This window comes from Aquarana catesbeiana, linkage group LG01, assembly GCF_042186555.1.
Source record: "Aquarana catesbeiana isolate 2022-GZ linkage group LG01, ASM4218655v1, whole genome shotgun sequence".
Lineage (NCBI taxonomy): Eukaryota > Metazoa > Chordata > Amphibia > Anura > Ranidae > Aquarana > Aquarana catesbeiana.
In genome coordinates, this window is record NC_133324.1 from 894,147,316 (window position 1) to 894,166,747 (window position 19,432).

A 19,432-nucleotide genomic window follows, 5' to 3' on the forward strand; every position below is an offset into this window, starting at 1 on the left:
ATTTTCCGACGGAAAATCTTCAATGGGAGCTTGTTGTCGGAAATTCCGACTGTGTGTAGGCTCCATCGGACATTTTCCATCAAAATTTCCGTCACATAAAATTTGAGATCTGGATCTCAAATTTTCTGACAACAAAATCCGTTGTTGTAAATTCCGATCGTGTGTACACAATTCCGACGCACAAAATTCCACGCATGCTCGGAATCAAGCAGAAGAGCCACACTGGCCATTGAACTTCATTTTTCTCGGCTTGTCGTATGTGTTGTACATCACCGCGTTCTTGACGTTTGGAATTTCCGAGAAGATTTGTGTGACCGTGTGTATGAAAGACAAGTTTGAGCCAACATCCGTTGGAAAAAAAAACATGGATTTTGTTGTCGGAATGTCCGATCGTGTGTACGCGGCATTAGTGTCCTCCTTGCCAGGCTTTAGCCAAGGCAAGGAGGAGGTGTACTACAAAAGTAAAAGACCTGAAAATTAGAAACAAGACTAAAGGTACAGACTATAAGAAAATCAGGCGAATGGTCAGTCGGTTTTCCTCAATGTTTCACAGCAAGTCGGAACCGAGGATAGAAATAATGTATGAAAATTCTCGTACGATAAAAGTTTTGTTTTGTTATTTATTGTTTCTGATCATGCGCAGTCTTTCGTATATCATATTTTTTGCACGAAAACCGTACACATTAAACAAAAATAGCTTGTTATGTTCCCGTACAAGACAAATTTTGGAGTTTTGCCCTTTAGAAATTTTCGTTTGCAAAGTCGGAATTGGATGTCAAAAGTTGTGTACACACTATACGAAAATCGAACGATCATGCCTCTTATGGAATTTTTCTTCCGATTTTCTCATACTGTGTACCCCCCTCAAGAGAAAAGAAGTTTGCTGAGTGGGGAGAAGGGTAGCAAGGAAGGAAAGGGGTCAGGATAAAAAGTTTGGCATTGGGCCGGTACAAAATACCAAGCACAAAATTTATCTCTGAACCTCAAGAAATGTATTCTCGCTGACAACACAATAATGTTTTTCTTCTTTATTAGATAAAAATACAGTATTTGTATTCTAAAGATCAATGGGTGTTACAAATAATTGTAGAACAATTGTATGCAAACCTGTATGCACACCGCGGTAAAGAGATTACATGCGTACCGATGGCTTGTTTACATGAGTTACAAGCAGCATGTCAAACATTGGATGTCTGATGTTCATTTTCTCCGTCCCAGTGTAAATTCATCCTGATCCTCCAGCACGGGTGACTTCGTAATTACACTGCCAGATAAAGGCCATCTGCATATTTCATACTGTGTCCGATTACACTCTCCAGGGGGTCTGTGAGCCCCTTCTGGTGACCTGCCGGGTACATTAGCAATTAGCATGTGTAAACTTGTAGGATCACTTCTCATTAATGATTTTTCACCTCTGTGTTTTTTTTTCCCCTCTAAATCAATCAGAATATCTGTGTTTAATGTTCACCTTCGACCTTGCTTGGCTGGCAGGAAAAAAAAAATGACTGTTAGAATGTGAACAAGGATAAGGATTTTTTTTTTTTTTTTGTGCTGAAGCTTAACAACGGCAACAGCAATTTAGAATCTGGAAGTACTGTATTGAGACCTCATTAAAATCTTTTTAAAATAACATTATCCTTTTTTTTGCCAGCGAAGCTATATCTTAGTTTATGTCTGAAGATACTGGAATTAAACAATAGAAGGCATGGACTGAGGACGGTTTCACCATCTGAAACAATTAATTTTGATCTGCAGCCCGCTTTATTACTCTTAAAATGTTAAACATTTTAAATTCAGAGCCGCTTTTATGAAATAAATTACAGTTAAAGAGGAAATTTAACCCCTTGCTGTTTTTTCCCACTCCCTATTAAAGTAGGAGTAAACTTCCATATTTAAATTTTACCTGTAGGTCAGCCTATAATAAGGCTGACCTATAGTTTGTTTAAATACCTCCTAAATATGCACCGTTTAGGAAATATTTACATTACATGCAGCCAGTGAAATCACTGGCGCATGCACTCTGAAAGAATAGCCAGAAAGAAAGGCTTCGTTTTAAGGTAAGTTTCACATAATGTGCTAGTTTGCGATGCAGGTAAGATTAAAAAAAAGAAAAAAAAAGTGCAGCAGTTTACAACCACTTTAACTTTTATGCTGGGTTATGCTCAATAAATCTACTCACATGTCCAGAGAATACAGCATTGATCTGTTGTCATCTGCTGCCACTGTCTTCTCCTTTGACATCATCGGGAGGCGGCCGTCTGTTCCTGGTCCTTACAGCCACCTCCTGATGGCTAGTAGGGAGTAGAGGCATGGTTTAGTAGCAGAGTAGGGAATGGTTAAAACTCAGGTTTTTCTTGTCTCACTGTGGAGATTTCCCTTTATATCCTGTCATGGAGACACAGCATAAAATCACTCCAAAGTGCAAGAATATCTACTCTAATGGTGGCCATACATGGAATGATTCTATAAATGATTGTATTATTGATAGATACTATCGGAAGATCGAAAATATTGCTTGATGTGACATTTATGATGGCCATACAGAGATTTTATATATATGATCAAGGACAAGGGGTCGGCAGGAGGGATGACTGCCCTGGATGCAATGGGTGTCACGTGAGGTGGTAGGGTGCTGCTTGGAGAGCTCCTACCTACAAGCTAACAGGAGTAGTGACAGCAGCTTCACTACTCCTGTCAGCTTAGCACTGGAGGAGACAAGCTAGATCTGGATGGAGCCTGGAGGAGGTGCAGGTTGTGCTCTCTCTCCCCTCGAGCTTCTACCTCCTGCCACTGCAGCTCTCCAATCAGGATTGCCGGATCGCCACTGTGAAGTGTTTGTTTACCCTCCCCAATTTACTCCTAACAAAGAATGTGGGTAGAGCGTGGGTAAGCAAACATCGCACAGTAGTGATCTGACAGGAGAGGGGATTTTTGTTTGGGGAGAACTTAAGCTTGCAAAGGGAATTTATGCTTAGGGGCTAAGCAAATTAGTGCTTGAATTTTTTGGTGGGAGGGGATTTTTGCTGACACGTAATGCTCCTACGTTTGGGGGAGTAGGAGGTGGAGGGACAACTTCGCTGTGGGGGCTAGATGACCTTGTTCTTGCACTGTATGTGATCATAGATTTACTGTCCAATCGGAAATACAATCTGAATAATTTAGATTAAATTGATCAGCTTTGCCTAAAATTGTTCGATGACACAGTATGTGTCTTTTTGATAATACATAGACTCATATTATCCATTTTTGTGAAGAGTCTTTTGTTCAGATCAGAACATGTCCAACAATCATTTTTGACTATCCACTTTCCTATGACCATATATTCCGACCAGGTCCACCAGAACAGGTTTGGTTAAATTGATTGGTATCCCTCAAAATCAAGTAATGATATAGAATGTGACTTTTCGATGATTTACAGATCCGATCATATTATCGGATTCTGTTAAGAATCATTCGTTAAGATCTCTACATGTATGGCCACCATTAGACAGTTTTCACAGGAATAGGTGTTGTCATTGAAAGATTTCCCCTCACCTCCTATTCCGATGACAACTGTACCATTTAGAATTAGCCATAGAAAGGGTGAATCACCCAAGTGGGGACATAGATAGAAATCCTAAGACAGTATAAAAGCGATTAACAAGCTTTGACTTGAAGCCCACTGCTGAAATTAACATTAATGCCAATTATACATTCATTTCCACTAAACAATATATGGCACAGCTCACGAGCAGAACTTGTATAAACTCCACACTGCTCTATATTAAATCAGGAAGAATTTCTTAGCTAGTTATAAAAAAATGATGATGATGCATGATTTGAAAGTTAATTGTGATACTGAACATGTAGATGTGAAAATATGACAAGTCAATAAAATCCAATGCTTGTTGTGAGACTTAAAGTGTGAATATGGCGGGTCTAGTATGGGCAATCTGACCTAAGCTCAGCTCCCTGCCAACCCCCTTTATCAGAAACCATATGATAGACATTGAGGCTGAAGGTAAGGAGAGCTTTTGCCACCACCAGGAATCTTAGTTCCCAGAAGGCTACAGGCAGAGGAAGATACATTTGGTTTATTGGTAAACAAGTGGTTGGTTGGTGACCCTAACATGTCTGTACAGGGCTACTCAGAAGCACAACCCACACATTATTGGCAAACTAACAGCTTCTTCCAAATACTGCAGTTGTCACCTGTCTGGTTACAAAGCCCTTGCTGTAGTAGGTAAGGACAGCCAAAAGAAAAACGGTCACCTGTAATTTCTTGGTCCCCAAACCTGCACTTTGAAGGCACTTTCTCTGCTGTTTTAGTTTGCTTCAAATAAAGATGGTCTAAAGCTTGCCTGTGCACCATTGTCCAGTGGATGTAGTATTCCAACTCATCACAAATGAGTGGAGGCCTCTTCTAAGGTCCCTCTGACTTTTACGTCATGCTGTTGTCAGAGCTCGGCTCTCAGCCCTCCCTTCTCAGTGCTCAGGTTGCTCTGTTGTCAGTTAATTGCCAGCACTCATCGTTCCACAGTGGCTCACCTGGTGATCATTTCCTGCTCGTCAGTCCAGCTTACAGCCAACCCCTTCTGGCTATTTAAACTCCCTGGTTATTCCTTCTGTGCCTTCGCCTTGGTCAAACATATCTGAAGACTCTTTGCTGTGTTCCTTTTGAAGACTTGCCGGGCTGACGTCCCTTCTGGTTCCTGATCCTGTCTGCTGCCTCCGACTACGCTGATCTCTGGCTTCCTGATTTACTGGCTTGTTCGGTCTACCCGCTTTGGCTACTGTACCCTGGCTATGTTTTGACTAAGTTTACTATTTGTACCATTTTGACCATTATATTAAAAGGTGTGATTTTAACTGCATTTTCTGTCTCCATCTAATTTATGGTTCCTGACAGTAAACGAAGACCATGAATTCAGAAGATGCAGGCAATCCACCTAGTGGTAATATTTTTTCCAGATTGAATGAGCAGGACCACTGCTTGGATCAGTTTGCCATAGCGTTACAGACGCTCCTGATTCGCACTGACCACCTGGATCCTTCCACGGTGGCTGTTCTGGTACAACCTGTGTTGCAGGCCGTTCCTACTGCTGCTCCAGTCTCTGTGCAGGCACCTGCTTCGAATATTACCTATATAAGAGGTTTGTCTGGTTCTGCTCTGCTTCCCCAGAGATTTGGGGGTGATCCAGTTCAATGCAGAGGGTTTTTCAACCAGGTTGGGATATACTTTGAGATGCTACCCCAGGCGTTCCCCACAGACAGTAGCAAAATAGGCTTCATTATTTCTTTGCTTTCTGATAGAGCCTTGGCCTGGGCAAAACCCTCTATGGGAGATGCAAAAACCCATTGTCCTGAATTACCCTGAGCTTGTGGGTATTTGATGTTCCCGCATGTTGAACTTCTGCTGCCAAGAGCCTCATGTCCATCAAACAGAGTACGAGAACTGTTGCCAATTATGCCATTGTATTCTGTACTCTGGCAGCAGAGGTCGCTTGGAACGATGAGGACCTCATGGCTGCTTTTTCTCATGGTCTCTCGGATAACATCAAAGATGAGATAGCAGCCCAAGACATACCTACGGATCTGGAGAAGCTGATCACATATACCATCCTCATTGACTCCAGACTCCGAGAGAGACCTTTCTTTAAGGAGCACTTGCAGAAGCCTCCTGTATATTTGGCTCCGAGCTTTGCAGTCCCACTCTTGCCTCCCTCACCTCCCATGCCTCCTAGTACTGTGAAGGAATGTGATGTAAATAATAATAATAGTAATCTGAAAATGTCTATTTTCTTATGTGTATACATATTTTTCTCCTTACTCATTATATAAGTATACAGATTTGCTCTGTTCCTATATTTTCTCAAGATGGCGTGTACCCCCTACCTCCCACACATCAAAAGAACGCGGAACTGAAGATAAGACCAAAGAGAACCAAACCTCGTTATGAAAATTATCCATCTTCTTTTCTATCTTAACCAATGAGATGTACCTATTAGACTAACATAGCAATGACGTATTTGTGTGTATAAAACATTAACACCGCCTTGAATAAATCAGAAGTGTAATGAGTTGGCAATTCTGAGCGTGTCTCAGAGTGTTTACTTTTATATGCATGCATATCCACACTTTTCAAATTAGAGACAGCAGCAGATAACCTTGAGCTCGATTGAAGCTCTTAAATCATTTCCATAACAGATGGTGCCGAAACCCGGGACCTCAGGCTACAGTCGAAGTTATACCGCGACAAGCATTCGGGCGTTAATTGAAAGATAACAGAGGGGGTCTTGCGCAGCCCTAACAGTACGGTAAGTTTGATTGATATTCTTACCACTGTACGACTCTCTTATCTTTCGGTTGACGGCTGGATTCTGTCGGTATGCTGAGACTGTCTTAGAGGCAGGTATTTCCTCGCCTGAGGTTGTTTTAACGAACCTGTCAATGGGTTTCTGCTGACTGTATTTGTTCACTGTCTGCCATTCTTTGGGCTACGAAACTCAGCAGTCTAAGGGTGCTACATGTGTGAATGTGTGTTCTCATCTCCAGACGAGCTGTCGGCCTCTGGAGTGAGATTGTTTCCCTTGTAGCAAACGTTTATGGGACGGGTGTACTCTGGGTTCGATGAACCTTTGAGGGTTGTCTCAGCTGCTGGCTTTGCAGTCTGAGAGTGTTACAGAAGTCTCACCCCAAGACGAGTTGTCGGCCTCTTGGTGTAGAGCGGGTAACAGTAAAAAAAAAAAAAACGTCTATAAACGGGTTTATTTTGCAGGGTGGTCTGCCCTTGTGGTTATTTTAGCCTGCTGAAATTTTGCAGTTCGAAGAGTGGCAGGTGTAATGTCCTGTCGTGATTGTATTTGTGGTTTATTGTTTGCTATATACACGAGAGGGGGTGGGGATTGGTTAAGGTCGGAGGGGGGCTGCCCGGGAGATCTGTTGGGTCGCGGGCCGTTGCTCCTCACTACCCCTAATGTGTTTGTTCTTGTTCTGAGATTAACCGTACATTAGTCTTATGAGCTCCCACCGAAGGAATTTGCTGATAAGAACGCTGAGAAAAATATTAACCCCTTGGTTGTACGAGAGAAAAAAAGAAAGTGATTTTTCTCTTTTAAAAAAAGGAAAAGAAAGTGATATTGCAAAGAAGATGTTGAAATAGTTAACAAAGTTGAAAGAAATGGCAAAAGTTATGTTGCTGAAGAGACAGGGAGAAAAATCCTGTGTGATAAAGAAAATTGGATAAAGGAAGTTAAGAAAGATGGCGATTGTATTAATATGTGTATCACAGAGCTGATGATATGTTGGAACTTTAAACAAAGGAGGGGAGGGACAGCACTGCCCTCCGTCTAACAACCACTCCTTTCTCACCACCCAAGCACAACCCACTGTGACAACTCAGCCCGGCGGCCATCTTAGTGCACCCATGCCTTCACTTTCTACCCAGTCCAGTGCACTTCCTGCCGGCGGCCATCTTGGTACACCCAGTAAGCTTAAACAGCCTGTACCCAGCCCTCCCTGTTTTAAACCAAGATGGTTCATACCACACACCTGTCTTCCCCAATACGGGAGCATCACATTCCCAGGCCGGATATGTTAATGCTGAAGAAGCATCTGAGTGGGAAGCCCGACAGCAGGCAGCAAGGCCACCCACTGATTTAACCCCCAATCCGGCTCCAGACTCTCAGTTCCGAGAGGATCTCAAACACATGCTGGCAACCGTAAAGAACAGTGCCTCTTGTCAGCCCCTGCCCCAACAACAGTCTCGGTTACCAGAAGGGGCACCAGTGATGTATGTCGCTTTTACTCTATCACAAACAGCGGCCTTAGTGACAAGTCTGCCTGACCCAGAGAAGCAGCCAATTCCCTTCTACCACAGGATAGTGCAGATACAAGAAACTTACTCAGCTGCCTGGAGAGACTTGATCAGCCTATGCCAAATCAAAGCAGGATATGTCTTTTGGCCAGTCATGCAGATGGCCTTCAATGATGCCTGCCTGACAAGTGCCACCTCCTACACCTCAGGCGTGGAGTTCTGTGCACAACTCCACGACTGGGCAAAGGAGAAGTTGACGGATCAGAAGACCACAATCCAAGATATTACCCAAGATAAAGGGGAGTCTGTGAAGAAGTATCATGCTAGACTCATAAAGGCACACACACACATGTTATCAACTGCTTTTGTTTCAGGGCTCAGAGAGGATATCAGAAAAGGCCTGATGGTGGCCCGCCCTGAATACCATTCAATGAAAATGTCTGATTTATTGTTGGTGACCAGAGGTATAGAAAATCAAAAAGGTAAAAAACCAACGCCCCTCATGGTAACCCATGACGAAGATCCCGCCTACACTAGTCCACCACCACTGCCCAATACCAGGGAAAGGATCACCTGTTACAACTGTGGGAAACGGGGTCACTTCAAAAAAGAATGCAGAGCCCCAAGATGTCCCAGACGAAAAACCTACCACTTTCCTCATTGACAGGGGTGCAGCCAAAAGTGTGTTGAGGGCGGTGAACCTGCCTAATAATTCTTTCCTTTCCACTTCCTGATTTGCTTGCCAGATTTATGGTGTCCTCTACATGTCCCTTGAATCTACTAGGAGCTGATGTGTTGTCCAGACTACAGGCCTCAATCAGGACACGCCTGAAGGGAGGATGAAGTTACATACTCCCCTATCTTTAGAAGACTCATCTGCTTTGTGTTCTCTGCCTCTCCTGATGACACTTAATGAAGCAAAAACTTCAAGTTCAATACTGCAGGAAGTACTTGACAGAATCCCTGCGTGCCTATGGTCCACAGGACCGGAAGACAACGGTAACTTAAAGGTGCCACCAGTTTCAGTCAAGCTGAAAGAGGGCGCTTCATTGCCCCGGAAACCACAATAACCCCAAGAAGAGAATCCTAAAAAGAGAACCAGGTACCTACTGTGGATGCCTTTGACTGCAAAATACCTCACAGAGGTGGACCTTACAAACGTTTTCTTCAGTGTCCACCCTCACCCCTCCTGCTGGTACCTTTTTGCATTCATCCACGGAAAGAAACGGCAACATACCTAAACAGTTGTGCCACAAGGGGCACAGAACTTTCCAAGCCAGTTTGCAAAAGCTATGGCTATCATCCTTGACACATGACAAGAGGAACACCCGGAAGTGATTCTCTTCCAACATGTTGATGACCTTATCCTTTGTGCAGCTGACTTACCCCCTGTTGAAGTCACCTCAGAAAGCCTGTTGTGCTATCTTGCCAACCAGGGCTGCAGAACCACAAAGCCCAAAATGCAGTGGTGCTCAACACCTGTCATTTTCCTTGGACTAATTTCCTAGTGCAGAGCATGGATTCCAGAAGCCTTCCTACTGATGCTCTGCAATCAGACCCCTTCCAGATGTCTCCTGAAGAAATATCTAAGTTTGAGGCCCTCAAGTGTGCCATCTCAGGCGCTAGGGCTCCCAGACTACGAAAAAACGCTCAAGCTCTTTGTATCCGAACGTCTGGGACATGCTGCAGGTGTACTCACCCAATCACACGGCATCAGCCTACGCCCCATAGGATATTATTCCTGTCGGCTGGATGCGGTAGCAAGAGGAGGCCTATTGTGTCTGCGAGCTGGATTTGCTACACAAGCCTTGCTTGACAAAACTTTGAACTTGGTCCTCGGACACTGCCTCGTTCTGCTTGTTCCCCATGACGTTGTTGCCATATTCAACCAAGATCCAGCCGAAACACTTGTCCACTACCAGACACTTGAGACTCCTGTGTTCCCTCCTACTGGACAGCATTACTCTATTAAGTTGTCAAACACTGAACCCTACCACCCTTCTTCCACTTCTCGAGGGGGGAAAGGAGGAGGAGGAGTAGAGTCTTGACTTGTCACCCCATGACCACACAGGACACGCGGTCACCACTGAAAACACTGTTCTACAAGCTGAAGCCTTAACACCGGTGATGTCTACACAGGAGGCAGAGCTATAAGCACTTACTACAGCACGTAAATGGGCAGAGGGAAAAAGAGCCAACATTCATGGACTCAAGATATGCTTTCAGCATTGCCCATGATTATGGTGTTATCTAGGACAGAGGATTCCTGATGGCTGCAGGAACACCTGTGAAAACTTGATTGATGCCTTGCTTCTCCCAACCCAAGTGACTATTCTGAGTAAAAGCACACGACAAAATGAACTCAAAGGAAGCTTAAGGCAATCATCGAGCCAATACAGCTGCCAAACAGACAGCTGGTGGTCCGCGGGAAGTGGACAGCAGGGTGGTAGAAGAAGACCACCCCGTGCTTACCTTACAGACTTTCCCAGTGGACAGAGTTTATCTAAAAGAACTACAGGAAACAACAAGTCCGGATAAGAAGGAAAGCTGGAAACGGAGAGGAGCAACTCTCAGAAATGGACTATTCGAGTGCAACAAGAAGCCTTGTCTACCCAGGAGTATGTACCCAGCTGTGGTGCAATGGGCACATGGAGCTGCCCACTTGACAAAGACTTTTATGAACTCTCTTATCAACAAGTGTTGCACCAAGAGTTACTCCACTGACCGACAGCTTCTGCAGATCATGCATTATCTGCACCAAATGTAACCCAGGATGCACAGAAGAAGCACAGAAGCAGCACAGAAGAAGCACCTGGCAAAAGCCCTATACCCCATTCCAGAGGATGCAAATTGATCATTCTCAAGTGCCAAGAAGTGGCAGATTCGAATACGCCCTAGTGGAAGTGGTCATGACTGCCAGGACCACAGCTAAGAAACTACTGAGTGAGATAGTATGTAAATTTGGGGTCCCAGAGGTGATATTGAGAGATCAGGGACCAGCCCTAACAACAACCCTTACTAAAGAGATTTGGGCAGCACTGGGGGTTCAGTTGGCACTACACATCCCATACCACCCTCAAAGTAGCGGGAAGGTAGAAAGGATGAATGGGACACTAAAAACAGGATGTTAAAGATGGCCCAAGAGACTAACATGAGTTGGCCAGACAGTTAGCCCATTGCCCTGTTCAGTGTCAGACACACCCCCAGGGGAAACATGCCCTATACCCTTATGAAATTTTGTTTGGTTCAGCTCCCAGACTTGGTTGTTACTTTCCACAACAGTTACAGTTACAGTCTGATGTGTTGACTAATTATGTAACCACATTATCACGAGAATTAACCTGAATGCATGTCCAGGTGTTTTCTTCCATTCCAGATCCTGAATTAGATACAGGAACACACCAACTACTGTCTGGAGATCCTTGAGCCAAGTTATGATGGTCCATTCCAAGTTTTGGTGACCACAGCCACCTCAGTCAAGTTGGCCAGGAAGAACACCTGAATGCACGCTTATCACTGCAGGAGAGCGTGTTTTCGGGTGCTGCATATCCTTTTTCTGTTTGATCTAGGGGGAGGGGCCCAGGAGGTGGCCATCACAAAAATGATAACATAATTACATTTTGGTGTAACTCTTCAGGTACACATGTGACCACCTTTACCTTAGATTACTGTGACATAGTACCTTGTCCGTTTGACCCTTCATGGTGATGCCATTGGTACAGTGATATCCCTTACGGTAAGGATATATATGTATGCCACACAGACAGTTACTGGGGACAGAGTTGTGGTTTCTGTGGGGGCCAGTGGGTTGGAACCCAGGGCCAGACTGGGCGACCACAGAGTGCATTAGACAAAAAAGATGAAAATAGAAAGCCCCATATCCTAACCAAAGATACCCCTGATACATGCACTGACCCAGCACACAGTCAGAGGAGGAAGCGAGCAGCTCTCTCCGGAAGTTTTGATTCTCATGTATACATACATGTCATAGGGGTTACAAGGGGGGTCCCTGATGAGTTTAAAGCCAGGGATCAGGTAAAAGCTGGTTTTGAGTCTTTGATCCCCATAACAACTGTCAGCAAGAATGTAGATTGAATTAACTACATGTCATGGTTATGCAATAGAGTTTGTCGATCAGCATACCTGTCTCCATGTGTTCATCTCTAGAGACCAGCTGACCCTCACCTGACTGCTTTTGTAACCTCCCCTCTAAGCATGGCCCCACCCCAGGCCATATCAGGGAACCCTATATTAACCTGTGCACTGCAAGCCAGCAGTGCTGATCAACCACTGTGTTTTAGCCTCTATGTGTACTTGCTGTGTTTCCTACATCTGATTCCTGTTACCGACTTTGGCCTGTTCCCGACCATCCCTGTTTGCCTGTGACCCTGATGTTCCAGCCAGCTCCCTCCTTCCTCTTCTCCTGTAGTCTACCGTGAGCGTGAGCTGTGAGACCCTGGGGGCCGCGACCTGGAGCCAGACTGCAGCGCAGTCCATCCTCACCACTAGAGGCTCTGGTGAACACCTGCTGGCTCTTAGACTCCGCGCCCTGGGGAATCTATGCTCTAGCTCCCAGTGGGATCTGTGTCAGTGGTCCAGTAGACCTGCTTCCTGAACCTCCCAAGGTACAATCCGCAGCAGTCACCCGTAGGGTCCACTACCTTGCAGTGCATTCCTGATCCCAACGGTGTGCATCTGTCACCCAGCCTCTAGGTGACCTGACACTACACATATTATAACCAACAGAGATTTGTAAATTACTCTAAAGATGCCCTCCAGGGAATTTCTGATCAGTTAGCCCCCACTTCCTACATGACATTCCAGGACCGGATGGCCTTAGACATGGTGCTATCTGGGAAAGGAGGTGTTTTGTAAAATCATAGGAAAAAACGGGAACCTGTTGTACATACATTCCTGATAATATTGGCCCAAATGGTAAGGTTACTTTAGCTATAAAGAAATTAGAAGATCTGTCACTAGAGTTGAAGAAGAACTCAGGTATCACAGACCCATGGGATCAATATTTTAGCTGGATGAGTGGGTGGCAGAAGGTGTTCGCCCAGATACGGGTAACGGTATTAATAATCCTGGATCTTTTAGCCCTGATTATATGCTGTATTCTACCTTTTGTAAAAAAGTTAATGAGCAAGGCTGTAGACAATAGCACACCTACATTTCTCCACCAAGAAGAAGAGGACCTCCTTATGATGGAAGATGACAAACCCTTCACTCCTCTACAGTCACTCCCTGTCCATAACCTCACAATCCTATAGGATTATAGGGATAGATAGCGCCTGACTGCACCTCTCCAGCTGTATCGAGGAGGGAAGTGAACAGTTGCTGCCCAATTCTATATACAGCCTAAAAGAGTTGCTGAGGAGAAGGGCCAGGCCAAAGTGGGACCTTTAGTATTAGGGACAGAAAAGAGAAAATAGTCATTTTAGGGGGGATTGTGAAGGAATGTGATGTAAATAATAATAATAGTAATCTGAAAATGTCTATTTTCTTATGTGTATACATATTTTTCTCCTTACTCATTATATAAGTATACAGATTTGCTCTGTTCCTATATTTTCTCAAGATGGCGTGTACCCCCTACCTCCCACACATCAAAAGAACGCGGAACTGAAGATAAGACCAAAGAGAACCAAACCTCGTTATGAAAATTATCCATCTTCTTTTCTATCTTAACCAATGAGATGTACCTATTAGACTAACATAGCAATGACGTATTTGTGTGTATAAAACATTAACACCGCCTTGAATAAATCAGAAGTGTAATGAGTTGGCAATTCTGAGCGTGTCTCAGAGTGTTTACTTTTATATGCATGCATATCCACACTTTTCAAATTAGAGACAGCAGCAGATAACCTTGAGCTCGATTGAAGCTCTTAAATCATTTCCATAACAGTACCCAGTCCGCCAGTGACGTAGAACCCATGTAGTTGGGGCCTATAGGAGGAGGGAGAAATTGTGCCTTTATTGTGGCCAGGCAGGTCACTTTTTGAAGTCTTGTCCTTCCCGACCAGGAAACGCCCGCACCTTGAGATCCTGTAGGGGACAGACCTTAGGTGGCGTTACGTCTCCAGTTATCCTGAAGGATAAGCCTTTAGTTCTGGTTACCCTTTCTTGGTCTGAGTTGTCCATCGAGACACAGGCTCTAGTCGACTCTGGGGCTGCAGGTCTGTTCATAGATAGCGCCTTTGTGTCTAAGCACTCGATTTCACTGCAGCTTCGTGCCACTCCACTTGCCATTGAGGCTATTGATAGGAGACCTCTACAGCCTGCCCATGTGACTCATGAGACTGCTCCGTTGACAATGGCCATAGGGGCTCTTCACCATGAGATAATACAATTCCAAATCATTTCCTCACCTCATTACCCGGTGGTTATTGGTTATCCTTGGTTACAGAGTTACAACCGTCACAATGCAGTAAAACATGTTTTTAGAAAGTGGTTGTCTTGTGCACCTCTTCACTCTCCTTCATGCCAGAGGAGTACGCCAATTTAGTTGTAGCACTGCCCACTTGGGGACTGCTGAGAATTACCTGCTTATCTGCACGGCCATGACCAAGTGAACCTTCCAACCCACCTGACACTCTGGGTTCAGACATCCTTGTAACACTTTGCAGCAAGAATCAAACAACTCAGTAATATTAGGTTCTGAAATATTTTACTTGAACCAAATAGAGGAAGTTATTTTACAGAAAGAGGTAATAAATCTGCTGAGCCGGGATAACAGCGCCAACTCAACAAACAAATTCCTCCCAAGGACACAAACAATCGTTCAGCAACAAACAATATTATAAACATATATGTACACTATGATTAGATCCAAAGTCACCTCCTAGTGGATGTTTCAGTTAACTGCTTATGTGGCTACTTTGAGAAAGATGTAATCTAGCCAGTCTATGCTATCCTAGGGAAAGAGCAGGTCTACTGAAGGTAATATATAGGCTTTCCTATGAATACTGGCAAAAGAGTTCCACATTGCTGTCAGGGCTGGGCTCAGCCCTCCCTTCTCTGAGCTGGCCGCTCAGCTGTCGGTTAATTGCCAGCTCCTATCTCTCCACAGTGACTCACCTGTTGATGATATCCTGCTCGTCAGTCCTGCTTACTTAAGCCGTCCAGCCCAGATGATCTCTGCCTTCGCCTGGTCAACATCACAGAGATTCTCTCCTGCATGCCTGTTAAAGACTTGCTTGGCTGATGTTCCTTCTGGCTCCAGATCTTGCTTGCTGTTCCACTATGCTGATTCCTGGCTTCTTGACTTTCTGGCTTGTCTGTCAATCTGTTCCGGTTACCGAACTTTGGTATGTTTTGACTAAGTTTGTTCTATTTATTATTATTAAACAAGTGTGATTTAACTGTACTTCTGTCTCGGTCTGATTCATGGTTTCTGACAGTAGGCGAAGGACATGAATTCAGAAGATGCAGTCAATTCACTTTTTGGTAATATTTTTTCCAGATTGGATGAGCAGGATCACCACATGGATCAGTTTGCCATAGCGTTACAGACACTCCTGAGTCGCACGGCTCACCTGGAATCTCCCACTGTGGCTGCTCCAGTACAACCTGTGTTGCAGGCCGTCCCAGCTGCTGCTCCGGTCTCCATGCAGGTACCCGCCTTGAGTATTACCTCTCTAAGAGGTATATCTGGTTCTGCTCCGCTTCCCCAGTGATTTGGGGGTGATCCAGTCCAATGGTTTCTCAACCACGTTGAAATATACTTTGAGATGCTGCCCAGGCGTTTCCCACGGACAGAAGCAAAGTAGGTTTCGTGATATCTTTGCTTTCTGAGAGAGCCTTGACCTGGGCAAACCTTCTATGAGAGAAGCAAAAAACCCATAGTCCTGAGTTACCCAGAGTTTGTGGCTTCTTTTAAAAGGGTATTTGACGTTCCTGCACGCTCCGCTTCTGCTGCCAAGTGCCTCATGTCATGTACGAGAACTGTTGCTGATTACGTCATTGAGTTACATACTCTGGCAGCAGAGGTTGCTTGGAACAATGAGGCCCTCGTGGCTGCTTTTTCTCATGGTCTCTTGGATACCATCAAAGATGAGATAGCAGCCCTGAGATATACCCACTGAGCTGGAGAAGTTGATCACATTTGCCATCCTCATTGACTCCAGGCTCCTGTACATTTGTCTCCGAGCTTTACAGTCCCACCCTTGCCTCCCTCATCTCCCATCCCTCCTGGTACCGAGTCAGTCAGTGAAGGTGAACCCATCCAATTGGGCTTCATGCAACTCTCTGCGGATGAGAGAGCCCTTAGGAGGAGGGAGAGATTGTGCCTTTATTGTGGCCAGGCAGGTTACTTTTTAAAGTCTTGTCCTACTCGTCCAGGGAACGCCCGGTTCTGGTTACCCTTTCTTGGGCTGAGTCGTCCGTCGAGATACAGGCTCTAATCGGCAGGCTCTAATCGATATTCATTGATGCTGCCTTTGTATCAGAGCACTCAAATCCACTGCAGCTGCATGCCTCTCCACTTGCCATTGAGGTCCTTGATGGGAGACCTCTACAGCCTGCCCATATGACTCATGAGACTGCTCCATTGTTCATGGCCCTAGGGGCTGTTCGCCATGAGATAATTCAATTCCAAGTTATTTCCTCACCTAAATTTCTGCTGGGTATTGGTTATCCTTGGTTACAGAGGCACAACACCCTCTTTCGATTGGCTTTGTGCTGAGGTTCTCTCCTGGTTGCCACAATGCAGTAAGACATGCTTTGAGAAAGTGGCTAAGGACCTGTGCACCTCTTCACTCTCCTCCCTGCCAGAGGAGTACCACGATTTTAGCAATGTCTTTGAAAAAGGTCAAGCCGGTAGTTTGCCTCCACACCGGACATATGATTGCGCAATTGACCTTCAACCTGGTGCCATACCCCTTCGTGGCCGGGTTTACCCTTTGTCGCTCTTGGTGGATAGGGCCATGGAGAAGTATGTTGCAGACGCACTTTCTCAAGGTTTCATCGCAAATCCTTGTCTCCTGTCGGTGGTAAACTGAGACCTTGTATTGATTATAGGGGTCTCAATCGTCTCACAATTAAGAATGCTTATCCGATTCCATTAATTACGGAATTATTTGACCGCCTCAAGGGAGCAACGGTTTTCACAAAGCTTGATTTAATAGGGGCATACAATCTTGCGAGGATTAATTAAGGCGACAAAATGGAAAACTGAGTTTAATACCAGAACAGGCCATTATGAGTACCTCATAATGCCATTTGGCCTTTGTAAAGCTCTAGCAGTTTTCCAGGAATTTATCAACGATGTCCTCCAAGATTTGTTGCAGCTATCTGTCGTGGTTTATCTCGACGATATCCTCAATCTCTATTGTAAGTTGGAGAAGTGCGAGTTCCATCGTGAACAGGTTAAATTCCTGGGTCATGTAATTTGCTGGTTTTTTGATTGTCCCAGAGAAATTTTCAGTAGTCCTACAGTGGCCCGACCTGTAGGTATATGTCCTCTGCAACATTTTCTTGGCTTTGCCAATTATTATCGGAAGTTTATTCGTAATTTCTCGTCCCTGGTCAAACCCCTGACTCATATGACCAGAAAGGTCAGTAACCCACAGAGTTGGTCTCCGGACTCCGTTAAGGCCTTTGAGAGTCTCAAGGCTGCCTTTGTTTCTGCTCCTGTGTTGGCACATTCTGATCCTATGTTACCCTTTATCATTTAGGTTGATGCTTCGGAGACTGGAGTTGGCGCCCTTCTGTCTCAACATCCTACCTCTGAGAGCGCTATGCATCCTTGTGGTTACTTTTCCAAGAAATTGTCACCTGCGGAGTGCAATTAAGAGATTGGTGACAGAGAGCTGTTGGCGATCATTTTAGCCCTGAAAGAATGGAGACATCTCTTCGAAGGTACCACTGTGCCGGTTCTCATTCTTACTGACCATAAGAATCTCACATTCTTGTCTGAGGCTAAATGCCTCTCTCCCAGAAGGGCGCTATGGACTCTTTTCTTGTCAAGTTTCAATTACATTGTCTCATGCTTACCCGGTACTAAGAATGTAAGGGCTGACACCTTGTCACAACAATTTTCCTTCACTTCCAAGTTGGAGTCGGTCCCGGTTCCTGTGATTCCTCCTGATCGTATTCTGGCTACGGTTTGCACCAGTCTCACTTCTCCTTTGGGTGACAAAATTCTTGCTACTCAGGTCCATGCTCCTCCTGAGAAACCTTGTGACCGCTGCTTTGTCCCAGAGAGTCTCCATACTGCAGTGCTCCAGACTTACCATTCTCCCAAGGCTGCTGGCCACCCTGGGAAGAATCAACTCTTTTGGGCCCTTTCCCAACAATTCTGGTGGCCTAGTCTACGTGCTGATGTAACTGCCTTCGTAGCTACCTGTTCTGTGTGTGCTCAGAGTAAAACTCCACAACACCTTCCAGTGGGCCTCCTACAACCCATACCCAATGGAGAGAGGCCTTGGACCCACCTGTCTACGGATTTCATTGTGGAGTTACCTAACTCCCAGGGCAACACAGTTATCCTTATGGCGGTTGACCGGTTCTCAAAGATGTGTCATTATATTCCATTTAAGAAGTTGCCCACTTCTAAGGAACTGGCTTCCATTTTTGCTCGTGAGATCTTTCGCTTACATGGGTTCTGGCGAGCTTTTTGTGCACAGTTGGGAATTCAGCTTGCTTTCTCCTCTGTGGATTACCTGCAGTCTAATGCGATCCTGTTCAAGACTTGCTTTGCTGACATCCCTTCTGGCTCCAGATACTGCTTACTGTTCCACTACGTTGATTCCTGACTTCTGGCTTGGCTGACTATCCGTTCCGGTTACTAAACTTTGACTATGTTTTGAATATGTTTGTTCCTTTGACTTTTATTATTAAACAAGTGTGATTTAACTGTACTTCTGTCTCGGCTGATTTCATGGTTTCTGACACTGGTTCATTCCTTCCGTGCCTTCGCCTTGGTCAAACATATCTGGACACTCTCTGCTGTGTTCCTGTTAAAGACTTGCCTAGCTGACGTTTCTTCTGGTTCCTGATCCTGTGTGCTGCCTCCGACTATGCTGATCTCTGGCTTCCTGATTTACTGGCTTGTTCTGACTACCCGCTTTGGCTACTGTACCCTGGCTATGCTTTGACTACATTTACTATTTGTACCATTTTTACCATTATATTAAAAGGTGTGATTTTAACTGTATTTTCTGTCTCCATCTGATTCATGGTTCCTGACAGCTGTGCTGGCAACATCTCCCAAACAAGGCCTGCAATCTCTCTTGCCTTGAAATCTAATTGGTGGCTTTGAATTTTATCACTTGAAACACTACAATTGTTCTTTCCACTAAAGTGCCAGGGTTACCCATACCTGTAAGAAATTGATGTTGGAAGGCTAATAGGGCAGGAGGAGCATAGAAAGCTATGTATCTGCAGTGCTGGCTGTCAAGGGAACATGTAACTTTGCCTCAAATTGGTAAATTACAAGTAAGCAATAAACTTACATTAAACATAACCTGTGGTGGCACAGGATCCAATAGAGTGATCAACTTGCTGTCAAAAAAACATAATCCTGTGTGCATAATCCTGCGGAGTGAAGGGAAGGAAGAGTGCCAGAAAAAAAAAAGACAGCGGATCCTGCATTGATATTAGTCCACTTTGATAGATCAGTTCAAATTCAAG

The 19,432-nt window shown here is 44.8% G+C and overlaps 1 long non-coding RNA gene across 1 annotated transcript in view; it reads right to left on the minus strand.

Moving 5' to 3' along the window:
• Positions 1–984: 984 nt before the first annotated feature.
• The window catches only part of LOC141125427 (uncharacterized), a 70,437-nt gene continuing 51,989 nt past the window's right edge, over positions 985–19,432 (minus strand). Inside the window, exons 2-3 of the long non-coding RNA XR_012241381.1 lie at positions 2,180–2,385; positions 985–1,345 (exon numbers count right to left, since the gene is read on the minus strand). This is a non-coding gene — a long non-coding RNA (uncharacterized lncRNA). The remainder of the gene's footprint in view (positions 1,346–2,179; positions 2,386–19,432) is intronic.